This window comes from Taudactylus pleione, unplaced genomic scaffold (genome assembly GCF_031769625.1).
Source record: "Taudactylus pleione unplaced genomic scaffold, aTauple2 ptg000005l, whole genome shotgun sequence".
NCBI classification, from domain to species: domain Eukaryota; kingdom Metazoa; phylum Chordata; class Amphibia; order Anura; family Myobatrachidae; genus Taudactylus; species Taudactylus pleione.
The window spans coordinates 22,736,481-22,759,849 of record NW_028284408.1 but is presented as its reverse complement, the minus strand read 5'-3'; the positions used below and the strand labels follow the sequence as shown (position 1 = coordinate 22,759,849).

At 44.4% G+C, this 23,369-nt stretch overlaps 1 protein-coding gene across 2 annotated transcripts in view; it reads left to right on the top strand.

Moving 5' to 3' along the window:
* Positions 1-425: 425 nt before the first annotated feature.
* NCKAP5L (NCK associated protein 5 like) overlaps positions 426-23,369 on the top strand; it is an 89,100-nt gene continuing 66,156 nt past the window's right edge. Inside the window, exon 1 of one of the 2 annotated variants that reach the window (XM_088447759.1) lies at positions 426-512. The gene's annotated coding sequence lies outside the window, so the exon portion shown is untranslated. Of the gene's footprint in view, positions 513-1,330; positions 1,353-23,369 lie in introns of those variants that run through there. The other variant, XM_088447626.1, reaches the window with a different exon arrangement.

Sequence of the window (23,369 nt, the reverse complement as noted above, 5' to 3'; positions counted from 1 at the left end):
ATAAACAAATAGGAAATATAAAACAACTAAATTTAGCAAATGTTTTTTCTTAAAATGGTCGCTGGCTCCAGCTTATTGGTAAGGCAGTCTGTCTCAGAATAAGCAGACAGACTTATATGTGTATGGGGAGGGGGGGAGCAGTTTAGACCCAGCAGGCAGTTGCACCAAGTGATAGCTATCGATGGCTCTACTATCAGCAGAAACCATCTATGGTTTAGCCTTTAATGACTGAGTGCTGCGCATGCACAGACCTCGGGCATCAACCGGTGCCTCCGATTTTCTTTAACATCGAGGCACCACCAGCAATGTGTAGCATTGGTGCTGCACTATCGATAAAAAAAGAACAATTGCAATCGTCCATAGACCATCGATGTTTGCAAATCCCTAGCTGCATCACCTGAGTGACAGAGAGGGGAGGTGGAGCCTGAAGGTGATCCGCACAGTATTGCTCAGTTCCCTGCTGCCTACAAGGTCCCCATTAGCTCAGAGGAAGGAAGCTTCTTGCACATCAGGTAACGGGGAGGGAAAACTGCACTCCCAGCAGGTTATTACAGGTCACTATGCACAAGGACACATGTTTCTCATAGAATTATTTACCTAACAATTCATGAAAAATAAGCTGTAAATAGTCAGCCCCCACTTACATACAGATGGTAATCATACTGCATTTCTACCCAAAGGAGGTAGCTATTTCTTATGGACTATATCAGATGAAGAGAATGGAGCCCATACATTCACTAGGAAGTCTTAACATCAATAAGACATGAGGCACATTGTGCCTCCCAGATGTTCATTAGTTCCCGGTGAATGTATGATCTGTTTGTAGGTGACTAGGACACTGTACTGACATCTGTGACTGTATATTCCCTCACTAGAGTGCTGAGCGCAAGCTACTGTCTACTTTCTAACGTCATAGTGTCATCAATACACTTACTATATGGTCTCATGTTTTCTAAAGTGGGAAGCCTATATGGCCCTATACCATAGGTGAGGAGATGGGGGGAGGGGGAGGAGACTGGAGACGAAAGGGGAAGGGGATGGAGAGGGGAGGGGGTGGAGTAGTTGAACAGTGCAAGCAGCAGCAGCAGGAATCTAGTCACTCTAGCTTTTTTTTGCAGACTGCAAAAACAAAGAAAATCATACAGTCTTTCGTTTTGCAAGCTTTGAGATTAAATTTGGCTTTTAAAGCCTCTATTGCAGTGTTTTAACCAAAAAGAATGTACAGGGAATTTTGACCAGGAAAAACCGGGTCGTACCAGGGAATTCCAAGATTTCAAAGTGGAAACACTGCTTGTTGGGGGCTCAGAGCTGCAGAGAGACCCGAGGCTGCTGCTGCCGGGCATCTGAGAGAGGTGAGAGTGCGGGGAGATGTGCCCACTGGGGGGGCTCCTATAGGGGAAGCAGAGAGGTGCAGCTCTGTGGGGGGGTTACAGTGATCAGGGGCTAGAGACACAGCAGCTAGAGACACAGCAGCAGACACAATGCCAGACACGGGCAGTGATGTGTTGGAGAAGAGACATGTTGTTTGGGGGGAGTGGTTAGGTGGAAGATGGACACGATGTATAGGAGAGGAGGGGGCCTGCTGCCCATTGTGTATGTCCATGTTTAGGTAAATGACCACCTGATTTTATGCCGGGTAACACATTTGGGAGCCATAAAGATAAAGCCGTGGTTATATAATCTTTCCTAGGCCATACATAGAACTGTAACATCTAGTAATGCAAAATACAAGATTTAATTCATCCAGGGAGGCTCTTGAAAGCTGTAATTCAACAGACAACATATCCCCATCACTGGGCCCTGGAATCTGCTATAATCTTTGATCCAGCACCCAGTTAACAACACAGCTGAGCTCAGGAATCTCTAGCCATCTGCTGTACAACAGCATTAATAGCTGCAGATTTTAACTCTCCATGACCTAATCTATTATGATTGAGAAATATTTGCTTACATTGTTTTAGGACAGTGTTTTCCAACCTCGGTCCCCAAGGCACACCAACAGTCCAGGTTTTAGTGATATCCATGCTTGAGCACAGATGGTTAAATCAAAATAACTGAGGTACTAATTAAGATACCTGTGCTCAAGTATGGCCGTCCTTGAAATCTGGGCTGTTAATGTGCCATGAGGACCTTGGTTGGGAACCCCTGTGTTAGAAAATTCACATTCACTGTGCATGGCTGTACTGGTATATTGTGACTTAATGGTGGTGTTTGTTTGTGTGTTTCTTTTCTTTATTTCTTTTTTGAAAGCATATATTGTGATATTACCATATGATATTGCATTTCTGCCATTCATGTAATTACTGTCATTTCCACTGCTGGAGGTCAGTCCTTTGGCAGCCAAGCCCTTGTGACAGATGTAGAGAAGTTACACAATACTTGCATTAGGTTTCACAAGAATGAAAGTTACCCCAGAAGCAGATGTTGTCATTGTAACAGTGCAGCATTGTTGGGTGATTTCTACTTTTGTACTTGGCTTGTGAAATATGGAATTCCGGCTGTATACAGAAAGGGAACAGCTGTGCTGCAACTACTGTGTTCCTTTCTGTCAAATATATTGGAATTTCTCTTAGGCTCTATGACCGGCTGAAACAATTTGGAATTGTACATTTTATACAAGTTTTGTGAAATGCAAAGTAACTCCCTTCCTGATTATTGTAGCAATGTATCAATCTCTAGGAAATATTTGATATTTCCATGTATATCCCGGGACCTGGGTTTAGTAAGCAATTTATGCTATAAACCACTTAGCTTTCACTATAGTAGACACTGCATTTCACAGAATGACATAGGAGCATATTCCTTATTTATTGGGTCAGAACTTGCTAAATTCAGCAAAAAAGCAGACCCCCCCCCTCAAATGGGTGTTGTTTTTATGGGGGGGCTGCAAATATTAATTGATAAATAGGCCCCTAAGTGACCGTATTACACACAACATGCAATTATAGTAATGTGCTTCTGGCTTTAAGAAATACAGTTGAGCAAACTGGACCTTGTGTCTTATGTTTGCCTCATAAGTGTTCCACCATGCAGCTTTCCAGCTGTTGTAGAACTACACATCCCAGCATGCCCTGCTATAATTTTAGCAGGCCCTAATAGCAAAACTGTGGCAGGGCATGCAGGCATGTGTAGTCCCACAGCAGCTGGAGGGCCACATTTTGAATACCCCTGCTCTAAAGTGTCAGCTCTTGTAGACAGGTTTCCAACTTTTTGTATTGATCAGTATGTGTAACGTCTCACGTAACTGTTGCTGATCAGTACCACTGCCTATAGTGCTGTATTAGGAATATTAAATTATGAATCCAGAGGCTAGATGAAATGGGAGGAAAGAGGGATCAAAATGCACCCTCTTGGCCAGATTTACTACTCAATATATGAAGGAAACTGTTGCTAATTATAGCATTCCTGCTAACAGCATTCAACAATTTTTATATATTTCCAGAGCAGGATGTATAAAATGTTTTATATAATGCTCTATGTTGTATTTTACAGATTGATTTTTTTTTTTTTTTTCCCCTGAAAGGCAAAGTTGGATTTTTCCCTGACTAAATCCTGCACTTGTCTTGATAATACCATAGTAACTAGACCCAAACGCAGTTTTCTAATATGCTATTAACATTCAGTAATATTAATCTGCACACTATTTCCATGGCCATTTCCGATTTGGGAGTGTAAGGTCCTATATCCACCAATGGTACGCATGATGTTCATGCCTAGCAACAAAGTTTCCCGGCAAATTTAGTGTAAATCTTAGCAACTATAAAATTGCAACATCCTTCTTTTACACAGAGCTTCTATTATGTGCCCAGCTTGTAATAGCTAAAGCCCAAGTTACTGTACCAAGAAACATTTGTTGTACACTTTCAATCTAATGTTTATTTTCAGTGTCCAGCATTTTGCAATGAAGAATAATGATCCCCAGTCATTACAGCTATGTTATGGTTTCATGCCTATTAAGACCTATTCTACTGTACGCAAGTAAAGTATGAATGCATGGGTGTAATTACCATATGTGCAGGGGTGCAGCTGCTATGGGGCCCAGAGCTGAGGGGTCCCATCTTCCTTGTCAAAGTTACTTGTGTTATATACATTTTTCACCATTGGGTGGTACATAGGGGCCCTTAGAATCTTTTGCTATGGGGGCCTTCAAATACCTAGTTACGCCCCTGCGATGCTTAAGTGGAGTCACAGAGAGGATACCGAGTAGGGAACATTAAGAAAGAGGATACAAAGAAAGTGTGATAGGTCAGAAAACTGGAAGAGGTGGGATGTGTAGGAAGAGCCTCCTACTCTGTACACCTAATTATTTGTGAATATGCTGATGCCGAGTTGAACATAGACCTGGTGGAGCGCATCTTGCGTGTTTTTGCCCTGCACATGCACCAGAACAGTGTGCACACAAGTACTGGCAAATCAGACTTACACGTTTCTATTGCCTTAGCACATATGACTGAAGATAGCGTTCCTGCTAGACTGTGGGCAGGGCAGGGAAAAGGGGGAGTGGCTAGCCAGGGAGAGTGTGTCCTTGTGACATGCCTCCAATTTGTCACACTTGGGGGCGTGTACCCACCCAAAGCTCTCCCCTCACGTTGAATAGATGTCATGCACATGTGCACGGCGTATATTCACCTGGCTGTGATCGTTTGCATCTTTTCCCACCCGTAAGACACTGCGGGTGGGAAAAGAAGGCACAGGCAGGCTGTGTTAGCGGGGCACCGCTAAAAGGGCAGGGTGCATTTTGCCCTTTTAAAATCTGGCACGGCGTGGCACCCCGCTAAAACAGTCTAGTGGGAACACTAGAGATACGGAATGGGCTGTTCTCACTTTGGCAAAGTTCAGTGAGGGCGTCTGGACAGAACTGAGGGCTATGCAGACCTGGAAATAAGTGTATATCAGTGATCACGCTGAGCCAGTACTGGGGGTAGCGAAAGGGCAATGGTAGCTAGCAGTTGGGACAATGGCTACCTCCTTCCTCCTGCTAGGAGCCCCCAGCCGGGTCACTGTTGTCCACCTACAGCTCCCTCCTGTCCCATTATTGTTAGTAGTATTGTATTTATTAAAGAAAAAACACACACATGTACGTACGTATGTACATTGGCCCCCACAGGATAAAGACAAACACAGCAGGCTTAGGGAATACACAATAGCATTAAATGAACAGTAAAGCCATAAGGTGAAGCAGGTAGAACAACCAATGTGGCACAGTGAGAGTGATGCTTACACGGTATGCAGTCGGGATGTCGATGGTCGAAATGCCGACCGCCGGCTTCCCGACCGTCAAATCCCGGAAGGGTAGAAATGAGAGGCGTCGAAATCCCGGCGTCTGTCATTAGACCTATGCCGGGAGCTTGATGCCCGGCATACTGAACGAAGGCAAGCCGGACGCGGACAGCTGCATTTAGGTTTAAGGGCTTAGGGTAGGGGAAGGGGGGGGTTAGCATTAGGCACCCCCGAGAGGAGGTTAGGGTTAGACAGCCCAAAAGGAGGGTTGGGGGGTCGGGGGGGAGAGGGTTAGCAATAGTTAAAATACTTACCTTCGGGATTCTCACGGCTGCTGGTCTTCCGCTGTCAGGATTTGAACTGTCGGACATAGGTCCAGCGCTCTTTCATACCGATCCCGCCTAAACACGTAATAGCAACCCAACAGCAGAGTAGTATAGTACGTTGTAAATGGGCCAGAGAGTCCAGACAGAGAGCAGGCCAATCTAGCTGAGATAAAAATAGCTTCACTGGAGATTCTGGGCAAATAATGTCCACATGTAGAATGCAATGAGAGCCAAAGAGAAGGAGGGGGGTAAAACAGGTGACAAAGAAAGGGGTAAAACCAAGGAGAAGACAAAGGGGGACAACACACTGGGAAAATGTAGGTATCCCCCCCCCCCCCTACCCCTACCCCCCCAGCGGCTGTAGAAAAGGGGAGTAGCAGTCAGATTTACCTCACAGTGACAGAATCGTGGAGCCCGGTGGTCATGGAGACAGGTGCAGGGGCAAGCCAGCAGGAGACTACTAATGTTAATCAGAGCAGGGGCAGGATCGAGGCTCCAAAGGGTTACTGGCATTGCATAATATTCTGGAGACTGAGAAGGCTGGCTGGCTTTGAGGAAGGAAGGCTGTGATAGGTGGCATTTTGATCAGACGCTGCCTGCAGCGATTGGTTAAGGAGATGCCGCTGACTTGTTGAGAAAACACTGCCGCCAGTGATTGGCTGCTGCAGCGCTGCCCACAGCGCGTCCTATGGGATCAGTTTTGAAAACCGGATCCTCAACTTCCTGCACCGTGTAAGAACGCGTATTTTGCAATCGCTGTATATACAAAACATAGACAGTTGTCAGCGCTTGTATTCACTTTTGACAATCTGTTTATATCTAACAAAATGAAAGTCTGAAGTATTCATATTTCGATCAAAATGTTTTTTATTGTTGTATCCTGTATCATAGGCCCTCAAATTTCTGCAACTCCTATACTAAGAAATAGAATGAATTACAGTTAAATCAGTTTAACTCTGATTTGTCACAGACTGACAGCAGCCATGCTGGCTTGTAAGCTACACCCACTTGGACTTGTATAAGCTTGATAGACAGCAGCATAGAGAACACTGCGCAGTATTTTCAAACTAGCACAGAAAAGAAATGCTGCACTGGGTTAATCCCATATTATACTTGTTACCAGCAGCATGGTAATATAAATGTTTACAAGCCAGACTTTCTGCATATCCATCTCCAATATGGAGGTGAGGGCATATGATTTTAAATGCAATTCATTGTTGTACTAAGCAAGATGTCTCTGATGGACTTGCAGAAATCTGAGTAGTGAAAATACCTCTGTTTCCAGGGGTAACAGTACATGGTAGGTGCAAGCGGGCATTGATGATGACTAGTGGCAAACCAAGTCTACACATAGGGGGCGGGTGGATTGCAACAGCTGCATATAAACTAGTACACACATTCTTTCCGTGCATGTAGTCTGGAAACAATATATGCCTGATTCTTTACAGTGCTGCATTAGACCCAATGTGTAGAGGTTAGTGGCATGTGTGTACTGTAAGGGGGGGGCGGTGTGGTGCCTGTTACCCTGCAGGTGTACTCTTGTGGCTTACCTGGCGTAGCACCCTCTCACCTTCAGGCCGTATGGTGAACAGACAGTCCTGGTATACCAAACTGGGCATGGATACAATGACCTAGGAGGAAGGAGATGATGATGTGAGAGCCGTTCTTCCTCATCGCAGACCGATACGCCCTACCGGACCGAGGACCACACAAAACAGGAATTCGGGTTTTAAGTAAATATCACTGGAACATTTGGCCTCAGATCCCGAGTTTCACCTATAGGTACTCGCGCACCAGGTGAAGACTCGACCTTGCACCGGAGAAAGACAGATACAGAGCTTCTCACCAGTGACACTCTTGAAACTTTGTCCCGCTCGATCCCTCACAGGGCCATGCAGGGAACTATCCTACTCTAACGTTGTGTCACACTAATACAGATATCTACATTAATAATGGCCCTAACTCACCGGCCTAATAAACTGTGTGGTGTAACCTCTACAAAATGCAACAATTGGTAACAGGGCTAAATCAATCTACCCTGCATTGCACAACAATCCGATATACATAGTAAGAACAGATATACAATTCCAAGAGAACCGCAGACCAATAACCTCAGCGCTACCCTTTTAACACTGCCTATTAGAGTTGGCCAGCTCCTCTTCTAGATGACAAAAGCCGTTCCTTTAAGCCGGCCGACATATCGGGCGTTCCCCACACATTGAGCGATCGGGTGGCTGACCGCCCAATATGCCAGCACCCCCCTCCCCCACCCGCATAGCGCTGCATGGGATTGTACATCGCATCCCCAGATGAAGTGAACAAGCAGTAAGATCTGGAGGTGCGATGTACAACCCCACGGGAGCGCGCACTGGCTGATATGCCCACACATGGTACGAAATAGCAGCGATATCGTACCAATCCGTCAGATCGGCTGCTATATCACACCTTGTATGGGCACCTATAGTCGGAGCATGACAACTCTCCACAGGGTATCAGCTTCCAAGGAGTGTGGGGAGCTGGGTTACCCCTCCACACAAGGTATACAACCAGAGGGCGGAAGCCGCAGAGCTTACCATCCATATATATATATATATATATATATATATATATATATATATATATATATATATATATATATATATATATATATATATGGGATGTGCAGGCTCGGATCTACTCGGTACCGTTCGGTTTTTTTTAACGAATCTTATTGGCTATCCAAAACTCATGACAGCTGATACCCAATAAGATTCGGTAAAAAAATCCGAACGGAACCGAGCCTGCACATCCCTAATATATATGTGTGTGTATATATGCCCACCTATCCAATTATAATTTTAGTGGCCTGGGCCAACTGCTCAGTCACTCTCAAGGGCTCAGGCTATCAGCCTGCCTATTCCAGGGCATAGAGAAGGGACTCTTAATGAAGATACAGGCCTGCCTAATGACGATTTCCTTCCTCAGCATACTTCATCTCTTCCGCTGGTATCTCCCGGCATCCAGAAGTTTCCTGTTCCACATTATATCCAGGTCGCAGACTCTTCCAACATGGAGAAATCCTGGACTTCTTTGCCATCTGGTCTTCACGCTCTTCCTTTATAGTGCTGCATCTTCACCTCCCAGTCATCCACATCCGTCCTCTGCGGGTAAGGATTCTTCTTCACTGGGGCCTCTTCTTCAGGGCATAACAGTGCCACTGCATCTTCCCAGGCCAAGTGTCCCTGCCGCCGACACTTCCAGCACGGGGATGCTTTTGCCACCATCTTCGATGGACATGCTCTTCTTCCAGCCATAGCGCCGATCTTCTTTCTTGATCGCGGCGTCTTCTGGCCACTGGAGCTTTTGCCACAGCACTCCTCTTCTTCTCTTTGGGATGTCTTCTCTCTTTCCTCTCCACCACCGGACTGACTGTTCCTGCTCTCGAGCGGGTGGGGCTATGACGCAGTGAGTCTCGATTGGCTAGTTGCGGCCACCTGCTATTGGCTCCTGGCTCACGAGCCGTGATTGACTCGTGGCCAGAGCCAAACACCGGACGCTTCCACAGCTTGACCGGCGCTGGGAACAGATACTCCATCCCAGCGCCGGCTTCCCGCAGCCTCTGCTTACCCGGTCCACAGTAGCTGGGTTTATTTTAGCAGCCAATGTGAGTTAGACAGATTTTCATTGGCTGGCTGCTTTTTCCACGGAGGGAGTCGGCTGGAGCTCACTCATGAGCTCTGCTTTCCGGCTCCCCCCACAACGGGTGATGGGAGAGATGTCCTGACGTCTCTCCCATAGTGCAGAGCGGGCCGGGAGGAGTGGACAGCGGCGGTCGCGGCAGGAGCGGGGATTCAGGTAAGTTGTGTATTTTTGGGGTTTTTTTTGTGTGTGTGTGGGGTACTGTATATGTAAGGGAAACTGGCACTGCATCGGGGGGCCGCTACTGGTGGCACTGTATAGGGGGGAGTGGCCGCTACTGGGTGCATTGTATAGAGGGGTGGTCGCTACTGGGGGCACTGAAAAAGGGGACTCCTACTTGGGGCACTACTGAGGGGACTACTACTGGGAGGACTAGTACTGGGGGAACTATATAAGGGGGACTACTACTGGGGGCACTATATAAGGGGCATTGCATAGGGGGGACTACTACTGGGAGCACTGCAAAGGGGGGACTACTGCTGAGGGCACTGTATAATTGGCACTGTAAAGGGGGTACTGCATAGGGGTGACTACTACTGGGGGGAGGGGGGTCTTTAATAAATCATGCTGGCTGTATTTATTTGCCTGTTGCATTCATGATTTTTAATGATAGAGGTGTGCGTGTCTGTGTCAGTCAGTGTGTGTTGTACCCCGTCATAGCCTGAGTGGTATATTTTACTGTAGTGGTCCTAAATCTTGTGTAAGCTGTCTCTGTCTGTCTATTTGTTTAGACGTTTATTTAGGCTAGATGGTTCGGTAAACAAGGATTTGGAAACCCCCTTTTCAAAATCCTACGTTTGCCACTACTCCTCTTCTTCTTCTTTATTTTTTTTTTTTTAAGTGACAATCATTTTAAGGCTAAACCAGCTTGGTTTAGCCTTTATAATGATTGGCACTTTAAAAAAACAGGGAGACTCTCCTAAATCCCTCCAGCATCAGAAACACGGAAGCTATTACATTTAGGCCTTTGTATCAATTTGTTTTAGTATGCAGCGTCTGTATACCACTTAACATTGTGCTGTGCTAGGTAATATGTTGGTGCTTTATAAATGCAGACTAAAGCTGGCCACACATCTAAAGATTATCTGTCCAACCAGCCAACTAGTTGATTGGAAGCAAATTGCTGATTGTATTCCTTACCAGATTTTCCTTCCAACCAAACGCTGGAAAATGGAACAAAACTGTTGTTTGAACAAATAGTTTAGATCAAACATTTAACAAAAATGTCTGAACGACCATTTTCATCTGTTTTCTGGCATTTAGGAGCAAATTGCTGATCATCATTTACTCCCATACGTTACCAGATTTTCATTCCAACCAATCAACAAGTTGACTGGTTGGATGTAAGTTGGTCTAGTGTGTGGCCAGCTTAATAATATAATACTCTTCCTATAAACAGAACTATTGTGTTTCTTGTCCCCACAATGCAGTGATGTGAGCATAATATAAAACCAGTCTCAGACAGACGTCTTAAATTAAAATGGCTTTTTTTAAATTTCCGAATTAAACGAACAAATGCATTTTCTTAAAATAAACAATATCAAAATAAACTGCTTCCTTGGAGTGTTTAGATACAGTTGTGCGCCTCTGAAAAACAATAGCGATGCTTGACTCCATGCTATCATGTGATCTTCCTGCAACAACTATGTGCACTCTCTGCAGGGAATCTCTTCTCGCTGAATACTCTTACAATGGAAAGGCTGTCAAGTCTTAATGTTTAGCATTAAAACAGATGTGTACTTTATTATTGAGATTAGTCAGAGTAAATATGAAAAATAACAATGGTGTTTGTACTGCGGTCTCTGGAAATAGTAACGTATAGACTACAATCGGCTAGTGCCATTTCTCAAGCTAAAAGTAGAAGATACTTGCAAACTGTACTACTCTCCATCTCTGCCTGTGACTATGCTAGAAAAAATGACCCGACACACAATCAGTAGTCATGGTTGTACAGGCCAGGCTAGTAAAGCCGTCCGTTTCTCATTCCGTGGCATTACTTTGCGGGACCTCGCAGGAGGAGTAAGTATTGGTAAATACCTAAGGGCCCCCTTTTATCAACGATGGTAAACTCCAGTGCAATTTTTCGTTTAGTATCATGGGGGCCTTAAGCCGCATACACACTAGACGATTTTAATTAACGATATCGCTCAACGAAATATATCGTTCAAATCGTCCAGTGTATAAACTGAACATCGAATGATGCGCGCTCCCGCGGGTCGTTAACGATATCCCCAGTCGGCTGTACGTGCAGCCCAAATTGTAAGCGATGCCATGCTGCTGAATGCAGCATGTCCCCGCCCCCCCCCCCCCCCCAGACGTCGGTGGTCGGCATCGTTAAGTGTGTATACATTTGCTGATGGGCTGTACATTTGCTGACTGTCGTTGCATACCCATATCTTTTAGTGAATATGCGGCTTTAGTGTCCGTTGTGCTACACTTAGAGGTAATAGGAATCTACAAGTTCTGTGACAATGAGTTTGTGTTCAAGTTATAGCATTTGTCTAGGTTGAATATATTGGGGCATATTCAATTGGGCCTGAGTTTTAGCGAGAAAAAAAACCTTGCACCCAATTTTGGATTTTACCGCGGTTATGCGCGCTCCTGATACCCACGGTATCCAATTTAAAAAAAAAAAAGTGGTTACGGGGTTTTCATAGCTGAAAACCCCGCACCGCATAAAAAAAAAAAGAAGAAAAAAAATACTTACCTACCCGGGGGTCTCTGGTGGTCTCTGTGGCTGCCGGTGGCCTCCCCTCCATCTTCTTACTGGAGAGGGGGCTGCTGGGAATCTCCAGAGAGGCACAAGGGCTGCTGGGAGATGTAGTTCTCCAAGCGCTCATTACAGGGGGCATACTCACACTGGGGGGGGACACACTCATGCGCACACACACACTTACAAACACTCACACACTGACATACTCACCGCTGCTGCAGGAGAGGTGTGCAAAAAAAACCCTCCCAGCGCTCAAAATAGGAAAAAAACGCGCACCTAATTGAATACCGAAAATCCCACCCCTGCAGGATAAACCTCGCAGGTGCAGGATTCTTGGTATCCTCGCCCCCAATTGAATGTGCCCCATTGTGTTGCTAAGATTCTATCGTTACATGGAAATTTTGAAGCTGAGTCTCTGATTGCCACATCATTGGCTTATTACAGACAGGCGCTTTGTCAGTAACTATTAATAGGGTAAAGACCGAGTACGAGCCAGCACCGTACATAAAAGCACTCTCTTGATTTCCTTATATTTATTCCCTTTGGTTTACTTGTCCGTTTCTTACACCTGTGCATATTAGAGGTCATGCACAGCACCTTGATTGTAGTAAATGGTGAAAAAGGAAACCAGCATACAGGCCAGGATTTCCCAAACTCAGTCCTCGAGGTGCCCTAACAGTCCAGGTTTTAAGGTTATTGATGCAGGTGCACAGATGGTGTAATCAAAGTGACTGAGGTATTAAGTCACCTGTGCTTATGAAGGCATACCCTTAAAACCTGGACTGTAAAGGTGACTTGAGGACCGAGGCCCTGATTCAGAGCCGGACGCTCTGACAGAGCGCTCGTTCTGAATCAGGGCGGTCCCTCCTACTTTTTGGAGCGGCCTCCTGGCCGCTTGCATAGCTGTGGGTAACCACCCACAGCTATAGCGAGCGGCCAAAATGATGGTCGCGATGGTAAAGACCATCGCGACCATCGGGCTTGCGACGAGACCCTTGCGGTAGGGTCTCTCTGCAGCAAGCCCTGGAGTGCTTTTGGCTCTATCAGCACGCCGACCCCAGACGGTAGGTGTTCCCATGGGAACGCCTCTGTCTGTGCAGGCACGCCCACCAAAGGGGGCGTGCAATCAATCACCATCGACAGCACGCCCCCTTTGGTGCGCGACCCATAACGACGGCTTGGCATGCGGACGACAGAGACGCCTCCGTCTTGCGCATGCGCACTTGGGCAACATCGACCCGCTTGCAGGCACTCAGTGCTCGCGAGCGGGTCTGAATCAGGCCCTGAGTTTGTTAGCCCATGATATAGGCAACAATAACCAGCCCCTACCCTCCATAGCTTCTAACCAAATATCAAGAGGATGTCCCCTGTATTGTACCCCGTATCATTTCCTGTGAGATGTGGATATCCCATTCTCTGACCATTTCAGTCCTGCATAACAGTTTAACGCCACCCAGAGAAAGCCCATGTCTAGAAAAGGAGCTTTTGTGTGGGAGCTCAGTGATTTCAAAATTTTTCATTCTTTGATAACCATAATTTTCTATAAATAAATTTTAGATTTACATGTTCTATTTTAATATTTACATTATAAAAGGTACCAGGTTGCTTTGTATCAGGCTGTGCCCTCTGTTGTAGGAAAATCATCCAAGGATTGTATAATAGCATTAAGTAAGTAATTATGACCTAATCAACATTCATAGACTGTGTATAAGGGCAACATGAAATAGTCGCATTCACATAATGTACATTTGAGTAAAATATAGATTTGTTTACCATGGGCCAAACAAGCTTATGCCACAGATAGACATTGATAATACATGTCCATGCTAAGCCTGTGGAGGGATGCTGAAGTGAAACCATGTGTGGGGTGGGGCTCAGTAGGCAAGGACATGTGTCATACATGGTGACACTTTTGTTATTGTGCAAAGGAAGACAAGACCGACATTATAGTTGAGATAAAACTGAGGTCATTTAATTTATTGTCAATGATTGTATTTAGCAATAGCATAAATATTCAATTGTGACACATGTTAGTATCTGATCATTGTTAATCAGACTGTAAGTAACACTGTTTTTTTCCTAAATTACAATTTTCTCTAAAAGTCCATAAAGTTATTTTTAGTGAATGCACAATGTAGGGTGGTTGTTCAATAATAATTTTTTTTTTTGCTGGGCTAATTAATGGGTGCCTGATGTAGCAATACAATTGTTTTTGGGCGCCCATTAAATATCTTGCTTGTGGTGCCCAATTAGACCGGGTTTAGCCACGTAAAACCGCTAAACCCATCTAAAGTCCAGGTTGGCACACCCAAACTACGGATTTATCGCACATTTCTGCTCACCAAAAATGTGTGCTCCCATGACTATTCTCACCCAAACAGATCAACAACAGAATCGCTCAATCAGGCACCCATTAGTAGCAACCGTGGGCGCTAACAATTGAATTCCCACCTGATTGTGCTTTCGTAATGCACAGACCTGAATCAGATTGTAATAGATTAACATTTCCACCTAAATTGATCAGATCTTTTGAATTTTGTCCAATTGCATTTTGTTTTATTGAATGTATTGTCATCCAGACAAGTTGGGTCTTTGTTTCTTATTGAATTGTCAATCAGATTGAATGAGGGTGTGATGTAATAGATCTACATGAAAAAGGTTGACAATGTCTAGATCGACACCAGATGTAAGACAGACAAAAGGTTGACACACTAAAGGTCGACATGAAAGGTTGACAGGTACAAATCGTCAACAGATTTAAAATGTCGACATGAAAATAGTGAACACAGAAATGGTCGGCACATGATTTATTTATTTTTTAACCTTAATCTTCACCCTAAACCTCCCTTCTGGTGCCTAACTGTCAGGGTAGGTGCCTGACCCTAACGTCCCTTCTAGTGCCTAACCCTAACTCTCCGTGTCCCGTCGCGCACGATGTCGGTACAGACTAGACATCATCTAGTGTGTACCGGCTTTTACCCGAACACTAAAAAATTAAAAAGTGTTGGCCCATTGTCTGTCTAACATTTGGTGTCTAACTTTTTCATGTAAATCTATAGTCCGACATCCTTTGAATGATCGGATTGTAACGTGTGGCCAGTTTGTCGCCTCCTATATGTGGAAGGGAGATGACTCAGTTGAAATAGATGGAAGTCAACCGTAGCATTTGAATATCATATGGTAGGATATGGAATTGAATGGAGCACAGTTAGTCACTGTTTGGAGATGTTAGAATTAATCTGATTATCAATGAAACTTGACAGGTTTGCTAATGTGGCATTTGGCACTATACAGGCCCTTCCTGGCAGTCATTGCGTAGAACATGATAGTTCTAGGCTGTATTTCAGTTTGGACCCTTATGTGAATGGTTGTTGGAATCTTAGTGTTTTCCAGTTTTAGAACTGCAGGATGGATACAGTTAATGATGGCCTGTTATGCCGTTTTCAAAAATGTTGACCACAATAATACAGAGTAAAGCCTAATTGGAAAGCATTTACTATACATACATTTTTTTATTTTTCTTGGAAAGTAAGGATTTATGTTCATGAAAGTAAGGTCTACAACATCCTACAGGAAGGCCAGAGGCAGTGTCTAAATTGGCTGTAATATTGATCTAAAGATCCTGTAATGCGAACTTCATGTGATCATTGAGAAGCCGGTGTTGGGAGATACAATAGTAACTAGAGTTTGATGTTGAAGGATGTTTCTGAAGGATGTACTTACCCGAGCCCTGTTGGGATACCAACGATCGGGATGCCGCTGTCGGTATTTTGACAGAAGGCATCCCGACACCCGGCTTCTTTATATGGTCGTCTGATAACCACTGTTGGCCTGTGTATATGTGTGTGGTTATCTGCATACAAATGCAGACCTTCCAGCACTGGTTCTAGTTCAAATTGGGGGGTATCCAATTAGCGGTGAATGGTGAAAAGCAAGGATTTTTTGGCAATGTGGTTTTTTTTTTTATCTCCCTATCCTATTTTGCGCAAAAACACACATGATCGGTGCTAAGTTCACGGACCTATGTGTTGTCACCATTTCACGTGCGAAAAAGTGGCACTTTTTCGTGGATTTTTACACAGAACACATTAGGTGCCGAAAAAAAAAACCCGATAAGTGTCGGCGTGGGGCGGACTTCGGGGCTAATTGGATACTGCCCAAAGTATGTGGGCTGTTCAATTTATTGAGGCTCTGAGTTAAACTCTGGGGTGGTGGAAATGAGAACATGTACAGTACATCTACACTAGAAAAAATTAAATGAAGATTTATATGAATATACATTTTTTGTTTAGTATAGTAGCCATGCCTCAGGGATGTCTTCACAGGCTGATTATGGGGGAGACTGTACGGACTAGCATTCATTAGCAAAACTTGTATATTATAAGGAATGACACACATGACAATATTTAAATGTAAATTAATTGACTCAAACTCCCCTTTTCATTAGGATAGAACACCCAGTTTGTTTTATCCAAAGTAAAGATTAATAAAGCATATAAATACAATGAGAAAAGTTCTAAAATGGTCAGATAGTAGGCATCAGGCTGCTGGTTGAAGCAGTATATAAATGTTCAGTAGGAATACTTCCCAGGTTTTCTGTTTGTTTTTCTGCAGCTAAACAGAAAAGTATGGAAATTGCTGTATGAATTGTGTAAAGACTTGCAGAAGGATAATTCCAGCATTATATTATATATGTTATTTAGAACATTTTAAAAAATAGCTTTCAAATTCTATTTCAGACACAAAAACCCCCCCAAAAACACACAATTTAGTTGTGTATTCAGATGATGACTGTTTATAGAATGTATTTATTTTTTATTATTCCATCCAACTTGAGGGTGTGGTGCTGAAGGGGATGGTGCAATCTGTGTGGGGGAATGTGTGTTGTCATGTGGTCGGCTTAGGAATGACTGGAAAGAAAACATGGGGGATGAGCTCACTTATTAAGGAGCCAAGAGAACAGCAGATGTTAGAATGATGCAGTTTGGTTATTAAGTGATTTGTGTTTTACTTTTTTTGTTTGTCTTTCAATGCTGATGTTTATACTATGCGTAAAGACATGCTCTAATGAAAAATAACTTTCTGAGGGATTTTGGAGCCTGTGAGTGTATAGGTCCACTGTGTATCCAGATGAGACTTACTCAGCAGGTTTGTCTCACCTGGTGATATATTGTGCTTCATGTACTCCGTTAGCATAGGTAAGCCAAGCCTACCGCCTATGTGCTAATTAGTGATAAAACAGCTACAAGTTGCTTTCAGCATAGCGTGAAGTGAAAAGCGTTGGGGCTGAATGATGAAGGTATAATAATGAAAGCTACAGCATCCAACAAGAAAACCACAGGAAGTGATTTTTTTTTCCAATGTGGCATCAAAATCACTGTGTGTGACAAACTTTAGCCCAAAGAGCAGGCAATGCCAAGACGATAATATATAAACATTTTGGACACAATTTATTAATGGATTTTTTTACTCTATGGTTACTTTCCATACAGGGCCGTAACTAGGGTGGTGCGACGTGCCATGGCACAGGGCACCATAGGGCAGGGGGCTCTGCTTGGGCCTGTCAATTTTCTATTTATAATCCTTCTCACTTGTAGCTTCCTCTTCTTTTATCCCTGGCATCTCTAGGTCGCCCCTATCTACTCCCTGGCCGACCCCTCTTCCATCTGGTCTCCTCCCCAAGCACCTTCTGTCAAATCCTCTCTTATTTAACACACACATTTCAAAATACTGTAACTGTCATACTCGGGACTCAAACCCATTACCTCTCACATGGCAGTCAGCCACCTTACACATGGAGTTATCTGCTCCACAAGTTCTGATGGCAGCCCTGAACATGGTCACTGATTCCCGACCCAGGTGTTACCAGCATACCTCAAGCACCTTTGTGGGTGAGTTCAGCTACCGGCACAAGGTACATACACGGATCTCCCCACACTGATATTTGCTGCATATACACTACAAGTAGCAATTTTTCTGTACCTTCAGTCGGTGATCTACACTGCCGGCTCCAGGCTTGTGCACGGTTGTTCTGATGGACAAATTCTGCTGCAGGTGCAGCTTCACCAGCGCTCTCCTACATTTAGAGCTGGTGAGTTATACTGCGTAATTATTGTGTATCATCACTGCACCCATTGGTGTGACACTTGGATAACAGTGGTACAATGGGATGGGTACCCCTTGAGGCCACACCCCTTTTTCTGTTGCTTGTCTTATGCCTCTATTTGAAAAATAGGGGGGCGCCAATGCTCTTTCTGGCCCAGGGCACCAAAAGGTCTTGTTACAGCTCTGTTCCTATATGTTATCTGTATTTTATTTGCTTACCTTCAGGGAATCTGATGAGTCATGCATGCTTTAGTCCATATTTCTGGACACCTAATCTCCCAAAGGTGAATGCACAGGGCAGATCGTACTTAAAAGCTTCACAGATGTCCGCACTCATGATTTTCTGAAAGAAAGGGATAACCGATGGCTGCCAAGAAAAACTCAAAGGGCCTTATATACAGAATTCGCCTGGCTTCAGTTTATTTCAGTTTCAAATAAAAGTGTAAAATGTACATAGTGACATATTTAGGAGACTATGTATTAATAAACGCAGCACTGCCACGATTATTAATGGTCCATCTCACGACTGACTTTAAATTTTAGAAAAATGCCCCGGCTGTGTACTAACTGTAACTCGCAGGGACAGCAGCAGCAATAATCGGTGTTCTTGCAAATTCCATCCACGGCATGATAGAAGAAGGCTTTTGTGAAAGACTCCTCCGCTGGAACATGACACTACACGTGTGCAGACGGTCAGATTTGGGAGCCGGTCGAAGGCTGCGGGAGAGGAATCCTAAGACTCTTCGATAGGCATAAAGCGGTTTACGCCACCTGAGGATGGTGTAAATCAAAAGGAACAAACTCCGAAAAGTTTGGTACATAGGGGTCAGAACTTAGGGCCTGATTCAGACCCACTCGCGAGCGGCTGTCCGCTCGCAAGTGGGTCGATGTTATGGACTGAGCATGCGCACAACGGAGGGAGCTCCGTCGTGCGCATGCGCCAGACGCGACGAGCGAAGGAAAGTCCTTCGCTCGTTGTGTCCGATCAAAGGGGGCGTGCTGTCAATGTTGATTGACAGCACGCCCCCTTTGGTGGGCGTGTCGGGGACGTGCCTCCCTGACGGGGGCGTTCCCACGGGAACGCCTCCCGTCAGAAGCCGGCCCACTGACATCACTAGTGATGTCAGTGGGAGTGATTTTGGCTCTGATAGAGCCAAAATCACTCCGGAGCTTGCGGTTGAAAACCTCAACCGCAGGCTCCGGCTCGCAATTTCGATGGTCGCGATGGTCGCGACCATCGCGGCCATCACAAGGCACGCTCGTATAGCCTGTGGGTGGTGACCCACAGCTATACGAGCGTCCAGGAGGACGCTCCATTTTCATGGAGCCCGGCCCTCATTCAGAGCGTACGCTCTGCTCAGAGCGTACGGCTCTGAATGAGGGCCTTAGTTCCCTATTAATGATAATGCAGCGCTAAAAAGCCTTTTGCACAAGGCTTCTGTTAAATCTCCTGCATTAGGCTGTTAGTACATAGCAGAAATACATTGTGATGCAGAAACTGCTGTTTCTGCATAATTTTATAAAAAATGTGCTTCATAAATAGGCCCCGTAACTTGTGTTTTATATATTTTTTAGAAAAGTTTACGGGCTTATTTACTATAAGGTAACATTGACATAGACTTTCTATCACTGCAGGAGAATATCTGTTAAAGACTCAATTTACTTTTCGCTACAGCAACTGAGTGATACTGGATGGCAGGGGAAGTCTTACTGTGTCGTGCACCAATCTTGCTGCCTTAACACATACATAACCCATACTTGCCTACTCTCCCGGGACTGTCGGGAGCCTCCCAAAAATCGGGTGCCGTTCCCGACACCCCCCAAGAGGAGGCAAGTCTCCCGCCTCATCCGCCGACCCCCTGCGACCGCACATGAAAGTGGGCGGTTCGGGGGGTGATGATGCGGATCGCGCTGAATTATGTCATCATAGCCCTGCCCCCTGCTTTGTAATGCCAATAATATTGGCATTATAAAGTGGGGGGCGGGGCCGCGATGATGTGACCACGCGGACACGCCCCCGCTCCCACTTCAGCCGGGGCGGCCACCCTCCTTGCTGCACCAACCTGGCAGCCCCCTCTCTTGGAAGGGGCTGCCAGAAAGTCGGCATGTATGACATAACATTGCTGGATGATACACGTGCAATGGAACTGGGAACTTTAAATTAAGTTTCTCTTGCGAATGCTGGGTAACACTGGCTGACTATATGTCTGTGAACAACGTTGTGGCACTTATATCTGCACACCATGGTGTGTATACGGGCGGTCAGCCATCCGCCCATACATTTGCTGTACAGGTCGGCGGTGACTGATATCACAACTGGACGGGCATATGTAAATGCCCGCCCAGTTGTGGCGTTAGGTACAAAACATCGGGCCGACGATTGGTAAGTGTGTATGTACTGTACTTACGAATCATCGGATAGGGCGGCGGATCCGCTGGATGACAGTTGGGAGCTGATTGGTTGGTACTGTGGGGGAGATGTACTAAGTCTTGGAGAGAGAGAAAGTACAGACCAATCAGCTCCTATCATGTTAGAGACTGTTTCAAAAATGGCAGTTAGGAGCTGATTGGTACTTCTCTTTCTCCAAGGCAGTACATCTACCCCTTTATCTATCACAATTTTATCTCTCTCCAACCTTTGACGAATACCCTCCTTAAATCGCACATCTGCAGTAATGATGTTATTTAACCTAATTAAAAATAACATTTGCCGCATCAATGATTTGTGGTCTGTGTAGAGCAAATAATGCTTTTCATTTGTAACCTGTCTTTGACCTTTAGGTGCTGTGACAGTCCGTTTCTAATATATTTATAATCAAATAATGTGTCCTTTAAAAAATAAATTATCTAAAACCAAATTCAAGAAAACAAGGTAGTTTGATGTCTTTAAATGTTTTTCTTTTCAATGCTGTATGTTATTAGCTTTTTTTATTTGTTTATCTACCTTTTGAAAAATAGAGATAAAAAATAAATAAAAATAAATATTAATTTTGATTGCCATTTAATTAAATGTTTGTAAAGGTGAACATTACTCACAAGGTTTAGCAACACTTATTTGTCTTCAAAAAGGTAGAAGTTATGCCTTTCAGATCAGATAGAAGAGGCTAATAATTTCACAGTTGCAGTGATCTAATTCTATACAATTTACATGAGATTATACTTGTGTTATGGTTTGTGCCCTACAATGATTTTCTGATCAATGACTTCATTCACTAAAATTACCCATCTTTTTAGTATTTTTTATTTTAAACTGTATGTGACAGGACACGTCGCCTTTGTCCAGACTTCTGTAAACCACGGACAAGATCATTACAAAATAATTGAAAATGAGCTGCTATCTCTTGGAAATGTATTGTAGAGCCTGAATTTGATTATTTGTGCCCATTATGCACAGGAAACATGGGTTAACAGTGGCTGCAATGGAGCGGTCCGCAATTGTTCCGACTTTACCGACCATTTTACTTGAGCCCAGAACAAGCGATATTGAGCGTACACACACTGCAATCTTGTGAACGACCAAATTATATAGCGTATTGTTTGGTCGCTAGTGATTTATCGTTGCTCCTCTACACACTAGAACAATTGTCATTGGGATGAAGACATGATGCCAAATCGGTTTGACATATCATTGTCATCCGATTTGCCGTACACACTGCACAAAATTGCTAGCAAATTCGCTATGTTTGATGTGCAGCACGGATGACCATTGACCATCACTAGCGACAAGTGGGAGCGCGCAATCATGCGTGCACACTGAGCGATGTAGGCAATATGTCGTTACGAAACGGCATATTGACCCGACATCGCTCCAGTGTGTACCCAGCTTAACAGTAACCCTACAACTTATATCCTCTGTATTTTTGTACATCTAGAGTGATTATCAAATTTACCTTTTAATGTTGCTAACATAGCAAATGTATGGTTCCATATATATATATATATATATATATATATATATATATATATATATATGTGTGTTCCCTCTAGCCCCGGTGGGAGGCAGGGCGCCTGAGCTAGAGAGGGCATGTCCGTGTGCGCGCCGAAGGCGGCGTGGTCATCGAAAAGGGGGCGTGTCTATAAGACACGTCCCCTTTTCGTCACTCTTGGGGGCGTGCCCGGCACTTACGGACACGCCAGGCAGCCCCCAAGCCCTGCAGACAGGGAGAATACATGCCGGGCGCATGCGCCCGGGGGCGTCTATTCTCCGGCGGTGACCAGGTCAACGCACATTTCTTCACCCGCGGGACACTGCGACCCGCGGTTGAAGACGGTTCCCGCAGGCTGTTAGGGCAGGGCGCTTTTTGCCTTCCAGAAAGAGGGCAGGGCGCCGCGCCCCGCTAAAACAGCCTAGCGGGAACGCTATATATATAGATAGATAGATAGATATAGATAGATTGTAAGCTTGCGAGCAGGGCCTTCCTACCTATATATCTGTCTGTTATTACCCAGTTTTGTTCTATCAATGTTGACAATTGTAAAGCGCAACGGAATATGCTGCGCTATATAAGAAACTTAATAAATAAATAAAAATATATATGTGTGTGTGTGTATGTATAATATATACAGTATATATTTTTTTTATTTATGGAGGCATAATCACGAACAAATTAGCAAGACATCTAGGGGTCAATCCAATTAGCTGCGAAGGGTGCGAGTTGCCGTTGCAACGGCGTTAAAACGCCGGCAACGGACCAGCATCTCGCACCCTTCACGGCCCGCTCTGAGCCCAAATTCGCGGAATTTTGCTCTCAGCCCTACGGGGCTGCGAACAAAATTCTGTGAATTCGGGCTGCCGTAAAGTGCGCCCTTTGCCGCAATGACTCGCGTGGGCGACATCATTGCAACTAATTGGATCGACCCCTTAGTATGGTTTCTTTTTAATAGCAAATAGTCTTTCTATAACATGTTGCAGCTTTTTCTATTTTGCAATGTATTTATTTTTAAATTGGTGAATAAAACTTTTGTGTGGGTTTGTTTTTGTTTGTCTTTGTCCTGATCATTGTAGCTAGTGAATGGAAAGTTAGAGCATGTATTCTATAGAGCAAGAAACTCATACAAACTGTCATCGTCGACCAGGGAACAACAGTCTGCTTGGCTCCTGCCATTAACTGGCTCATAAACATCAAAGAAAACACATCCTTTGAAGTCACAATCCTCTGTGAAATTGTATCTTTTTCAGACCCGTTGAAACGTTATTATTGTATTAATATGTTTACATGGATGTGTCGATGTAAGAGACTGTTTAGGCTGCCCATTATATTTATAAATGTAGTACAAACGTCACGTGTGTATTTAGATGAAGCAATGTAAGATGTATGTACATGTTG